Here is a 14,791-nt window from a genome sequence, read left to right on the forward strand (position 1 = left end):
TACTCTTTTTGTGATTGTGTGTGTGTGTGTGCATCTTTGCAAAAGGCTCTCTATAATTTAGTCATGTTTAGTCTGTGCTCAGCAATCTGGGAAATGGAGGTGTGGGAAAGTTAACAGTGATTTTATGTACTTCTGGGGCTGTTTCATATGAAGTTAAATTAGGAGAGAACTCTCACATACCACTAACCTTTTGGCTCAGATTGTCTCAGGATATGTTGGCACAGTGCTAAAATGCAGGGGAATACATAACTTCCCCCAGAACTAAAGCAAAACATAACTTGTCTTTAATATCTGTAATCCTTAGTTTTCTGATTAAAAATCAATAGTTTTATTAATTTTGGCTTATTGAACACCTATTATGTGCTAGGTGTTTATTATCTCATTTTGACTCTATGAGGTAAGCACAATTATTAACCCCATTGTACAGATGCAAAGACTGATGCTTAATGGGTTAAAAGATTTGGCAAAGAAGTCAAGATTCTAACACAGGCAATATATCTATATGTAATCTAAATATATCTATATGTAATCTAAAATATATACTAATATATATTCAAATAACCTTTGTTCAGTAATTACTCAGCACAGATATAAGTCCATTTAAAGATAAAAAATAGTGAAGTATAAGATTATTTTATTAGGCAATTCTGTACACATTCACGTATTCTTAAATGCCAACCAAATAAAAATCTTTCCAACAAATAGTTTCTGATTGGACCAATCACAAACCAAACAAACATCTAGCCATATGAGTAACAGAGAGTTTTGCCTTTACAGCAGAGTATAGGCTAAAGGACAAAGCGAGCCATTTAAACAACTAATAATAGTAACTCAAACATCTACAGCAGAAGTATTTTCAGTGCCCTCGAGTTCACAAGAGAGGGGATTAATTCTGCCCAGGAAGAGATTTGTTTTTATTAGTTATCATCTCTCTGAAATCTAATGCACTGGCACTAACAGTTTCTGGTATGAATAGGTATGTATTAGAAACACAGAGCCGTACATGTCCCAGGAATAGAATTTTCCCTTTTTAGTATAAAATAAGAGGTGACATTTGAAATTACATGGTAAATAAATGTGAATGAAATTGTGTAACAGTAGAATATTCTGTCCACCCAACTTTTTTTGGGGGGGGATATTGTATTTAAGTGCTTATCACAGATTCTTTCTACTCCATCATTTAAACAAAAATGTTATTTCAGTGATAATTTGCGTGGCCAGGGCATTTAAAGGGTGGAAAATAAAATGAAATCAGTACAGAACACTGAGAAAAGATATTTTTAAGGCAAAATAAAAACAAGGAGAGTAACAATTAATGCAATTGCTAGAATGGAGGCCTAAAATGTAAGAAATTGTTGTTGTAGAATTTGCAATTTGCTGCTCCATCAACACCAATCCTGGCTGGTGGGAGGAAAAGAGCGAGCAAGTAGAAATATTAAGTTTATAAGGGGTGCAGGAGCAGAAGAGGCGCTTTACGCCATGCAGGCTTCCCTAATTTTCTAAAATCTTATGATTCTAAATGACAGAAGAATAGGCTCATGATAGGCATCAAGTATAAATACTTCAGAAATTGATTTTAATTATATATGTTACTCAGATGACGAGGGTGCACAAAGGTTTCAAAGGTAGAAACTGAAAAGAGAGAGGAATCTTTCAGTATAAAGAGAAATAAATGACCAGAAGCAAGGGAAGGATTGGAGCGGAGGAAAGGACCAGGAGAGATCAGGTATTTCATCCCTGGGGTGATTCTTAAACTACCCTAGTCACTGAGATTGTGGTTCTTAAAAATTGATCACAGAATATTAAATTGATTACAGATTAAATATTGGGGGGTAGGGAATGAAAATCATGTCTTCAGAACCTCATTAACTGCCTCTGTCTCTTTAGCGTCAGCTTTTACCAGCTTTCTCTTCTCTACTTCAAAGGGGGGCAGCATTTTCCCATGTCCTCTTTATTCCTGTTCTATTTAAAGAAATATTTTCTCTCTGTCATTGTTTCTTTCAAATATCTCTTTATATTACCTCATTGTTTAACCCTTTTCTGATACTCTTTTCCTATATACTCAAAATTTCTCTTCCTACTTGATGTAGCCTGCCTTCCCTTTTCTAAAGAATATCTGTTTTTATTTTCATCACTCAGTGATGAGCCAGCTAGATTCCCAGCTTTTGGAAAGCCTCTCTATACTAAAATATTATTTAAAATGGAATGTTTTCATGTTTCTTAGGAGTCTGAGCTGAGGTCTTCATAAAAATGGGCAAACCAAAATGACCCACTATTATATACAGAATAATAGATTTGGTTAGGGGATTTAGAGCAGTGCTTCTCAAATTTTATTGTGCCACAGATGACCTAGAGATCTTGTTAAAATACAGATTCTGATTTATCTCAGGAGTGGGGTCTGAGATCCTGCATTTCTAACAAGTTCTTGTGCTGGTGATGCTGGTTTATGGATCATCTTTTAAGTAGCAAAGCTTAAGAATCATTCTCCTCAAATATGCATATCATCTTCTAAACTTTATTCTTTTGAAATTTGAAAATATGCTTTATTCTATAAAATACATTACTGCAGGACCACGGAAATGGGACTAATTCTGGTTTTTTTGATCTCGAAAATATCTTATTAACTATCTGTAGTGGAAATATTGAGGACAAATGCCCTGGGAAGGGAGATTGTTGAGGGGGACATGCCCCTCATGTTGGGGGAAGTTGGGAAAGAAGTGTATTTGTGGAGGATTTTATTTTGTGGACATTATTTATATTTTCTGGAAGGAGATTTGGTGTTAAAGAAACTAATCTGCCTGAGAGGCAGCAGGGGGTGTTGTTGGTGGTCTTGGTGGTTGTCGTGTTAGTAGTGGTGTTAGTGGTGGTGACGTGGCAGTGGAGATGGCTGTAGGGGTGGCAATGGCAGTAGTGGCGATAGAAATGGTGGTGATTTGATGGTGGTTGTTGCTAGTGTGGTGATGGTGGTGGTGGTTGTGTGGTTGTGCTGATACTGCTGTTGGTGGGATGATGATAGTGGTGGTGGTAGGGGACATAATGTTAGCAGTGATGGTGCTAATGATAGGGATGAAGGCGGTGGTGGCAGTGTTGATGTTTGTGGTGATTTGATGGTGGCGGTAGTAGTGGTGACAGTTGTGGTGGTAGTAGTAGTGTGGGAGGCTGCATTGTGCCAACCAAAAGGAGATGGTGGTGGTGCTAGAGGTTGTGATGGTGGTGGTGGTTCTCGAGATGTGACAGAGATGTAGTAGTGGTGGTGATGATGCTGTCATCTATTTGTGCTAAATAACAGAGCGGCAAAGGTTGGTTTTCAATCCTAGTTCAAGTCATTTGCCATCTCTGTGCACTTTGGCAAATTGCTTAATGTCTATGAGCCTCGGTTTTCTCATCTAGAAAAGTGGTGATAAAAATAATACCTAGCTATGGTATGCTGTGGGGATTAAATGGAATAAAGTTTCTGAAGATCTTAGTAAAGCTTAAAGCACGTAGCCCACATTCGATAAATATTGATTATTTATTGGTGAAATTGCCTGATTCCGTATTTATGCTTTTTTTTTTTTTTTTTTTTGAAACAGAGTCTGACTCTGTTGCCCTGGCTAGAGTGCCGTGGCGTCAGCCTAGCTCACAGCAACCTCAAATTCCTGGGCTCAAGCCATCCTCCTGCCTCAGCCTCCGAGTAGCTGGGACTACAGGCATGTGCCACCATGCCCAGCTAATCTTTTCTATATATATATTTTTAGTTGTCCAGATAATTTCTTTCTATTTTTAGTAGAGATGGGGTCTCGCTCTTGCTCAGGCTGGTCTCGAAGTCCTGACCTTGAGCGATCCACCCGCCTCGGCCTCCCAGAGAGCTAGGATTACAGGCATCCATATTTATTCTTAACTTGTAAGTGTCAAACTAGGTTGAATTCAGACTTTTTTCTTTTTATTTAGTTGATATTTTCTCTCTCTTTTTTTCTGTATGCATCCTAATTTGCTCAAAATGAGTTGTAAATTTGACATTGACCTTTGGATGATACATGAATAAAGATAATTTAATTATTTTTTATTTTAAAATTTCTTTATGTAAGTTAAGCCTTTTAGAAATTGACACTTGCAGAATTTAGTAATATCTTTCTATTCAGAAATTTCAGCAATCCCAGAAACTAGGAGGTCAGAGACAGTGTCTTCGTAAGTGAATGTGAATTATTTTCTGTACGTTTTTGTATTTTAGCCCATGATCCTCCCACAGTACCATCATCCTCCCTCCCCCACCCCAATTGAGTACTCAGGGAATTCAAACAAGCCATATCAAATTCCCTCTTTGAAAACTTTCAGTGACTCTAAAAAATCCAAATTTCCTGGCCAGCGGGGATTTGTGGACAATTATTGTCCTCACCTTATCCTGATTTACGTTTTGGCAAACTAGGCTATTTACCCATTAGTAAGAATAGCTTCAATTTATTAGGTACCCATTGTGTGCCAGACACTGTGTTTAGCGTTTTACATGCAGTATTATATTTGACTTTCTGTTCAACCCTGTAAGGACCATGTTATTATCCTTTCCTTACCTATGATTAAAGCTTAGAGAATATTTAAGTAATTTTATCACTGTCACAAAATGAATAAGGATTCTAACTCATGTAATTAGAGTTTACTCTTTCCATGATCATGTGATGCCCCTTTAAAACTCTCTTACATGCCTACATCTGTGCTCCTTTCTCTCTCTCTCTCTCTCTATATATATATATATAGAGAGAGAGATATCATATATATATATATTTTTTTATAAAATCCTAAAAGCCTTTCAAGGTTTCATTCAAATGGTACTGACTTCCTGGGTATGAATCCTACTCATGTGACTTTAGAGAACTGATTTTTATGTACTTCAATTCCTTAGCTAAGAAATGGGAATGATAATAATTGTATTTGTATCATATGATTGATATGAGGTTCAAATATATATATATGCTTTTATACTATGTCTATGTATGTGCGAGCTCATGCACACATAAACAATCTTTATCTACGTCTGTAGCTATGAAGAACTTAGATCAGTTCTTACACAAAGTATTATATCTGTGTTTCTTATAAAAATAGAAGTTATCTTACACATAGGGAAAATCCTACTACTTGGATAAATGATAAATCTGAAAATCAGAGAAGTTTTGTAACCCTGCCCTGGATCATGTCGTTGGTGGCACAGCCAACTCTGGAATTTGCGATTTTCACTTCCTTTATCAGAATGTTTCTTTACATCTTTACTGGAATATTCTGTCTTGTAAAAGCTTTCTTAACTTGCCTCTGAATCTCATTGTACTTTGTTCTTCTCTTATGAGGATCATTGCGTTATAACCACGTGGGTATGTGTCTTATCACTCCAACCCAATTGTGACATCCTTAGGTGCAGGGTGGCTTTCTCATTCATCTCTGTTTCCCAAGCAACATTGATGCTCACAGTGTGCATTCACAGAGTATTTCATGAATTGAATGAATATCTGCTATTACAATGATATGAGCTGATTATTCATCTGCTAGAAATTGAAATCCAGGTGCTTTCACATCATTTTTCAGTATTCTCAGCAGCTCTGTGGGATGGGTACAATTTTACAGAGGAGGAAACTGAGGTTCAAGGTTCAGAGAGGAAGTGACTGGAAGGTCATTGCACAGATGTTTCAAAACCAACCAAAGCAAAATGGACCATTGAGTCATTTTCCCTTTGGGGTAGCTCTGCCTTTAACACAGGTAAATAAGAACCATTGGTCTATTATTTGCTCTTAATTTCTTTGCCATGTTGATTTTTCTAATATTTTGCATCCTCATATGTGTTTCTTTATTTAATCAAGTGTTTCAGGAACTTGAGTTATACATTTTTCCTGTTTTCAAGAATAATAAATGTTTGTTGAATATTTATAAAATAAAAAGGAAGACATAAATCACCTATAACTTTACCAGTCAGAGATAAGCAACATTAACATTCAGGTTCATTTCTCTCCAGTAGTTTTTTCATGTTAGAAATATTAATTGTATCTGCTTATCTTTTTCTTATTTTAAATTACATTTAAATTGAGGCTGTAATTCCCTTTACAACTTACCTCTTCCAGTCATCATCTGGAATCTGATGAATAAAAATGCTTTACATAAAAACAGATGTGAAACAAATTACTCCAAACCCAAGATGTTTTATCTAAGGGTGAATATAATAAGAAATTCAAAAAATCATAGAATACTTGGTTTCTATGCATCAGGGTAACTCTTTTCATATTTTTCCCAGTCTGGAGTCTGTTTTTTTCAGCCACAACTATAGCAGCACAAATAATGACTGCAAATGCCATTGCAGTGACACCTGTATAGCGACATTTGGCAGTACAGCTAAAAAGAGTCCATTCTCCAGGGTAATAGGCACCAGCATTTAGAACAAAATACATTGAAATTTTCAACCAGAATTAGAAAAATTAAAGGGATAAAGTCTCTGTATAGCATTTAGGTCTGTGCTTTGAACAGTTTTAGACAGCAGATTGATGCTTCTTTATGTTTTGTACAAATTTCCTAATGTAAATAATGGTTAAGCCCCCAGGAGTTTCCATGGTGAACGGAGTGAGCAATGCAGAACCTGGATGAGGAGGGAGGAGACTCGGTTAGATGAGAATATTGATGTGGGTAGACCTGAAGGTTTTGCCTATTGCCTACTGAAGTGCACATAACAGAAGTCCAAATTACTACGGTTTAATAATATTAAAGTTTATTTCTCTATTCAAAAAGTATATATGGAGGTAAGCATTTGAGGGATAGTATGACTAATAGGTCCTGTCTCTACTGAGTCCCCAAGACCTGGGCACCTTCCAGCTCACTGCTCCTCTATTCCTAGGGTAAAAACCATGTCCTCATGAGCAAAGATCAAGTTCCAGTAACTGAAACAATATTTCAAGCAGCAGAATGCAGAAAGCAAAAGAAAAAGCATTAAAGTCTATGTGCTAGCTTTTTTTTTTTTTTTTTTTGAGACAGAGTCTGGCTCTCTTGCCCTGGCTAGAGTGCCGTGGCGTCAGCCTAGCTCACAGCAACCTCAAACTCCTGGGCTCAAGCAATACTTCTGCCTCAGCCTCCTGAGTAGCGGGGACTCAGGCATGCGCCACCATGCCCGGCTAATTCTTTCTATATATTTTTAGTTGTCCAATTAATTTCTTTCTATTTTTAGTAGAGACGGGGTCTTGCTCTTGCTCAGGCTGGTTTTGAACTCCTGAGTTCAAACAATCCTCCCGCCTCGGCCTCCCAGAGTGCTAGGATTACAGGCGTGAGCCACCGCGCCCGGCCTATGTGCTAGCTTTTTTTAAAGGAAGATTCCCAGAAACTGCCACATGACTCTTATACTTACAGCTCATTGGGCAGAACTTAGCTACATGGCCACACCTATATGCAAAAGAATATGGGAAAGTCTGTATTCCAGATCACCATGTGTTTAAAATTGTATCTATAAAAGAGGGGACAATGGATATTGGGGACCATTTGATCTCTTTTGGAGAAATAATTACAAGAACCACAGTGAATGTTATTTATAGCTTATTTTATATATAAATTAATAACTGTAGTTCAAGTAACTCTTTAGTAAAATTAAATACTTGAACCTAAACTGTCTAGTTCAAGGATCATCAGACTACAGCCCATGGGCTAAATCCAGCCAGCCATGAGTTTTTCTAAGTAAAACTACATGGAACATGGCTATACTCATTCATTTATGTATTGTCTGTGGCTGCTTTCATATTAAGAAAGCAGAATTGAGTAGTTGCAACAGAGACCTCAAATATTTGCTATCTCATATTTTACATAAAAAGTTTGCCAACTCCTGACCTAGAATCTAGACTATCATTTCACCAATTTTGAATTAATCTATTCTTCTTTTTCTGTAATTGTCGAGTCCCTAGTTAAAAGAAGCTCTTTTTAAATTTTTGTTGTATTTGAATGCATCCACAAATAAGGCATAATATTATTTTGTGTATTAATACTTAGTTAGATAAAAGAGAGGAAGAAAGGATGAGAAGAAGACTTAAAATATAGCAATACAATTTTATTTCTTAAAAAACAAATCTGTGGTAAATCCTGACAAAATATTAGCACCAGCCAAATCTAGATGGTGGCTCTTTGGAAGTCTGTTATTTTCTGTATTTCTTTGCTGTGTTCAAAATATTGTATATGTAAATTTAAAAAGTTTTTTAAAAGGGAAAAATTATGGTTCTCCTTAAAAAAAAAAAGAAGTCGTAGTCAAGTTTTGATGCCATTCCACTGTGGATGTCCAGAGGCAGCTCCTGGTAGAATGATGAGTTAAGCAGGCTGACTCCTATTGGAGTGTGATATTTTTGTGATTGAACCTCCAGAAACATATCAGCAGTTTCAGAGACTCTGCACATCTGTAAAATGTGTCTGCTTCTGCCCGTGCACTTCAAAAATAGCACCTGCATCCAAAAACAGAGAGGAAAGCAAATGTCTCCTAGAAAAGAACCATACCATGTCAGAATCCGTACATTTTGGAGATGAGAATGTTTGAAATAAGAGCTCTCTATTTTTTTTTTTGTTAGCATAAAATCCAAATCATTACTCATGGTAGGATAAGTTATTTAGGAAGACCAAAAACCATGCTATAGACTCTTTTAATAAAAAGGGTACTTATAATCCATAAGTATGTGGATATATAAAGAAAAATATAACAACTCTCAATTATTTAAGATTTGCTTATTTAGATACAGTAGATTAAGTTTCATTGTTTCATTGGGAAAGCCTTCTTACATTAAAGAAGTAATGTTGTCATGTAAGTAAGGAGAGAAATTTGAAAACGTCTACTGCTATAAAAATTGTATCCAGCCTGCCTTTAACAACATACACACACATAAAAAACTGCTTATCTTCCAAAATTGGATAGCTTTACCAAATGCAAGTTTAATTAACTGGAAAAAGTTAAATTTTAATAAATAATTAAGGTGATTATTAAGCACTACGGTGCTCTTAAAATGTGCTGTGTAAACACAGTAGCAGTACTAGTATCTTCCAGGTTTGATTTTCTACTCATTTCATGTCATTACCTTTTGAGAATAAAACTAAAGTAATGGATAATTTTTCTTCAAAGAGAAGGAAAAATATGTAAAACAAAAATCAAACTTTATTTGGGTAACATGACCACATTTGATATCAATTCCGAAAAAATCAAGTATCTACTATGTTCAAAGGGGTATTATATACTGAAGATATAAAAACAGATTAAATATAGGCTTTCTAAGAACTTGCAGACTAGTGGTAGAATGAGAAACAAAAAATTAAGTACCACACAAGAGATAATTTTTTTTCAATTTATTTATTTTTTAGAGATTTGATCTCACTCTGTTGCTCAGGCTGGAGTGCAGTGGCACAATGATATCTCACAGCAACCATGAACTCCTGGGCTCAAGCTATCCTCCTGCCTCAGCCTACTGAATAGCTGGGACTATAGGCGTGCACCACCACGTCTGGCTGAGATAAATGCTTTAATAGAGGTGTTTCAAATGCTTTAAGAGCACAAGGGGGAGAGAGAGAATTCTTTCTGACAGGAAGGACACAGAAGGTACCACAGATGTACACTTGTAGGTAACATGAACAGGCAGAGAAGGAAAGTAAAGAAGACACCTCATGAAGAGGAAAGAGCACCAGGACCAAAGAGTCACCAAGGCCCAAAGTGCATATGTGGTTTGAAGAAATGCGAATTGCTTTGTGTTGCTGCAGTGTAACATTGTAGGAAATAAATGACAGAAGGTGCAAATATAACAGTGGTTAGTGACAGATTGTCATTGAAGGCTTTTAAGGAGTGGTTAAGTATGGTCATATCTGGGTTTTTGAAAATAAATCATCTTCATTTGAAGGGGAAAGAGATGGGAAGGATGGAGATCACTTATAAGGATGTCCAATGGTCAGCATGAGAGAGGGACCTGGAGGTGGCTGATTTAGATCATCAGCAAAGACAATGGAAAAGAGGGGATGAGCACCACATGTACTCGCTATCAAATTGGTATTAACTGATCAGAACTTATGGGCACATGTAGTAGTAACATTCATCAGGTGTCAGGCAAGTGGGAAGGGGGACGAGGGAATGGGCTTATTCACACCTAATGGGTGCAGTGCACACTGTCTGGAGGATGGACGTGCTTGTAGCTCTGACTTGGGCAGGGCAAGGGCAATCAATATATGTAACCTAGACTTTTGTACCTCCATAATATACTGAAATTTAAAAAAAGAGGGGATAAATAAAAGGAACCTTGCAGAAGTAAATCCATTTGGTGATGAGAGGGAGAAAGAGAAAGAGATAGAGAAGAGGTAAAATAGGTAGTAAACATGATGCTATTACTACCAAGGTAGAAAGCCTGTGAGTTAAGGACAGGGCACGGGGAGACACAAGTATTTATTTTTCATGTTTAATTTTTTTGGGTTACTGATGCCTATTTGACATACATGTAAGGATGACAGTATTCAGGTCTAGAATTCGGGGCAGAAGTGGGACCAGGAGATGGACATTCATCTGTAAATAAGTGATGATTAAGGTTCTGGGGTTAAATTACTCAATAATAAAGCATAAAACAAGATAAAATAAGCACGTATGTGACACTTTTTGATTAGTGACACCTTAAATGAATCTGTTCCTTTTTGAAGCCAAGAAAGTTGCTATTTGGAATTCCCGTCTCCACTTCCTCAGAGACATTGGCTTGATTATTTACATTTTATCTCTCGCTAATAATTTTTAGAATTTTTTTCCAATTAGCAAGATGATTTTTAGAGTACACATGATGTCCCACTTAGTACGGTTCCATGGCCCTTTCTTTCCTCCCCTTGTTCCTTTTGGAAGCACTCTGTCCTATGATCAATTTTCCAATGTCTTCTATTGGCCTGAGTTATCCAGGTAGGTAAGGAAGCCAAATTACAGGAAAATTTTGGGAAGAGTTTTAGCAAGCATATTTATGACCTTTCCACAATCTGTTATTTCCCTCATTACTAATATCATGTATAGCTGACTATCATTAGATTTATACTTAAGAATCATATTACTTTTAGAAATATCGCATTTTTCTTTAACAATATAATATAATAGAAAAGTATACATACTTCAGTGAAAATGGGAGATAAAAATGAATTCCTTCATTTCTGCTGCATTTGAGCATTTTCCTTTTTATTATAGAACATCGATTATGTATAGAGATGGTTCAATAACTTTGTTGTCCTAGTTGCTTATGCTCTGGGTGTGAAATACTGGAAATCTGGAAGAAATTCAAGGCAATTTTTATCCATTGTCACCTAACTCTGACTCATTTCTCCTAGATCACCTTTCAAATAATTATTATACATTGTACTCATGGACTAGACTTAACTACAAACTCCATGTATAAATTTTAAACTCCTTAAATAATCCATTTATCATTATTCACTTCAATTTTAATTTAATGTTATCTTGTATTTAACAACAACCCAAGGCAATGATGATTCAGTCTAATTTGTCCTCTGTTGGTTAGGATCAGATTTGGCCATATAAAATGGGAAAACGGAAAGTAATAGGTTAACATACAAGGAAAGTCTTACTCCTAGAGAAACCTACAGGTAGGCAGCCCTTGGTGCTGATGGCTCCAGGATTATCAGGGGCCTCGTTTCCCTTTATCTTGCTGCTCTGCCATCTTTAGAGTTCTCAGAGGCAGCCCGTACTTTCTCAGAAGTTTCACACAAGTCTTCTGCTTACATCTCATTGACTGGAGCTGGCTTTTTCACAAGAAAATCTGTAAAACGTAGTCTATTAGCTAGTATCATTCACCTAAATAAAATTGGGTCCTTTTACTAATGGTGAATGGAGAGAATGGCTTTGGGGGAAGATAATAAGAAATCCTACCATGGTCAGTATACCATCACAGTATTATTTTAATATGAAATATTTTTAAAAATTACTAGGTTAATTTCAATGATGAGAATTTACAGTATCCTCTGTATTCTTTTAGATCTAAATTATAAAGTAATATAGATTCTGGATTCCTAATGGCAGCAATTCAGTGTAGTATAATCTATAAGGTCATTTAATTCAGGAAAAAAGGCATTGATTAAACATAATATGGTAAAAAAAATACCTAACTTTAGGAAATTATTACCTTGACACCAAGAAAAATAATTCCCTTTTTGAATCCTACTATTCATGTCTGAAACCCTCTGCTAAGCCCACCTGCCTTTGTTGCTTCTGATTGTATGCTCCATCCTCTCTCACACAGACTTCATCCCTGTGTTTGCAACAATAAGTACCTGACCCACCTCAGCTGACTTTCGTGACAACTTTCGCCGTTATTCTCCAGATTCTCATCAGTTATTTTCTTATCTCCTGCCTTCATCAGTTTCTGATTGCTTCAATTCCAGAGTTTTCACTCTTCACTCCACAATGGTCTGTAGTCATTTGAATGCACTTTTAGAATTTGTGATCTCTTGGAAATGCCACATCTCCAAGATCTCAAACTGTGAAAAAACATGAGGTTGAGAATCAGGCAGATCTAGGTTCAAATCTCAGCTTTATCATTTACTCCTGTGATTGTGGGCAAGTAGATTAATTTCTCCCAGCCAAGATATCCTCATCTGGAAAATGATGATGAACATGTCTACCTCACTGAGTGACTGAGAGAATTAACCAAGACACCAAAGCAAAGTGTAGATGTCCAATATCCCCCCAGTCCAATTATCACCGTGATTGTCTTCAGAGCAGGGATGAGACTTATGTAATGACCCTCTAAAGGAGACTTTCTGATTACAGAATGGGCTCTTCACAAATGGCTGCTGTACGAAGGAAATTCCTATGTTCACACCTCATTGTAATGTGCATATTTGTACCTAGGGGCACATCTAGATTAGTAGATCAAGACATGACACTGGCATCAAGAGATCATGGTTCAAATCTTAGAGCCCACTTCTGCCAGAGGGCCTAAGAGAGGCCAACTCAGTCTGTTATGCAAAGTTTCCTTTTTTATCTTTCAAACTTGCCTTTTTAATTTCAGAATCTATTGAGATCTTTTTCTGTTTCCTGAATTTAGAGTTTTGGAGAGCAGAGGTTAGGTTCTCAAGTTCTTTCCCAGTGTGTGTTAGTTTCTTACGATTATTGTCCATTCTTCCCTCTGATGAGTTTTGCAGACCTGGGATGTCAGAAAAGATAGCCCGGATTGATTCACAAAGGTTATTTTACACCCTTCTCCAACAAACTTGGCTTGCAAAGATACGCCTAATTATTACGTTAATTTGATAACAAAAGATTATTCTAGTGGCTTTTTTTCCTGAACCAAGAAGGTCTTATCAATGCTGCCTCTATGATTAGACATGCCTTCAACTGGTATGGTATTTATGCCTTAATCGACACACAGATACATTGGTTATAAGTTTTTATATTTTGGAAGTGCATTAAAATTAGAAAGTGTCCCAAATCTAAGGATTATAAATTATACAGAGTTGTTGAATTTTTAGTGTAATCATAAATAAAATACTTACGTTATCGGACACTGTTTGATCCCTAGCTAGAGCATGCATTTTAAAAATGATTACTTACCTGAGTAGGTTTTAGTATATTCGCTATCCCAAGGCTAACTGATGATGGGTTTCTGACAATGTGTCCTCAGTGCTGGAATGAAACCCTAACTCTGTACCTTGCAGATTCAGATTCATCCGGGCACGTTCACAGGGGTGGCTAGTGGACCTGCCAGGGGCTATGGAGCCTGTTGGAGAGAAAGCAAGGGCCCTTTCTGGGGCCTGACAGCCAGCCTTGCTCAAGTCTCCCTGATTATTCTAAGGCCTGGGAGAAGAAAGGTCTTCATGACATCTCATTCATGCCACGAAGAGAGCACACTTTCATTTCCTCATGGTTAGATAATACTCAGACTGTCTAGCCCAGCTCCCTTAGGCTCCATGCCAGAGTTCCTTATTTTATAAGGGGGAGATCACACAGAGTCAAACAGCAGATGTCGCTGATATTTCTCTACAAAGCTGAGGTCTCAGAGCAGGGCTGTCTTTGTGGATGCAGCACCAGGACAGTGGAAGTGGATAGGAAAGCCATCTATTCAGTAATGCAGGTAAGAGAAGAACATTTTACAGTGGCTTCACTGGGCAACAATGAAGGGAACAGCATGTCGTTTTTCTCTAGGATGCTGGGCACTGTTGGTCAGAGGGGATGATCAAGTGACCTGGAACTAATTAGGCTGTATTTTGAATGTGGTCGCAATTTTGATCTACATAAAAAATATCCCCTACATATCCTGATTTGAGTCAAAGAGAGAGGATTAGAAATTCCTGTGATAATAGAATGAGAGACAGAGAGATAAGAGAGAAAGAAAAACAGAGAGAGAGAGACTTTGATATTACCAGGCTGCTAGCCAGGAAAAGACACAGTAGGTAAATATTCTTCATTTTTCTCCTTTGCAATAATCAGAGTTTACATATTTCTATGAATGAAATCTCATAATCCGTCAGCAATATTTGATGGTGGTATTTGATAGTCTTCAGTATTTTGAGAGTTCTTTCTTGTTAGCAGTACCATAGTGAGATAGTTCGGAATGGACATACTTGGGTAGCCTACCTATATTTGCCTCCTGACTCTTGTGTGATCATGACCAACACATTTAAATTCTTTAAGCCTCAGTTTCCTTATCTGTAAAATAAGGATGATAATAGCATTGTCCTAACAGGCATTTTTAATGAAAATTAAATGAGATAATCATATAATGAATTTGGCATATACCAGACACTCAATGCATGTTTTTAATATATAAAATCCATTTCTTTAGAATGACTAGAGTTT

The sequence above is a fragment of the Propithecus coquereli genome, unplaced genomic scaffold (genome assembly GCF_000956105.1).
Source record: "Propithecus coquereli isolate 6110/MARCELLA unplaced genomic scaffold, Pcoq_1.0 Scaffold108, whole genome shotgun sequence".
NCBI classification, from domain to species: Eukaryota; Metazoa; Chordata; class Mammalia; order Primates; family Indriidae; genus Propithecus; species Propithecus coquereli.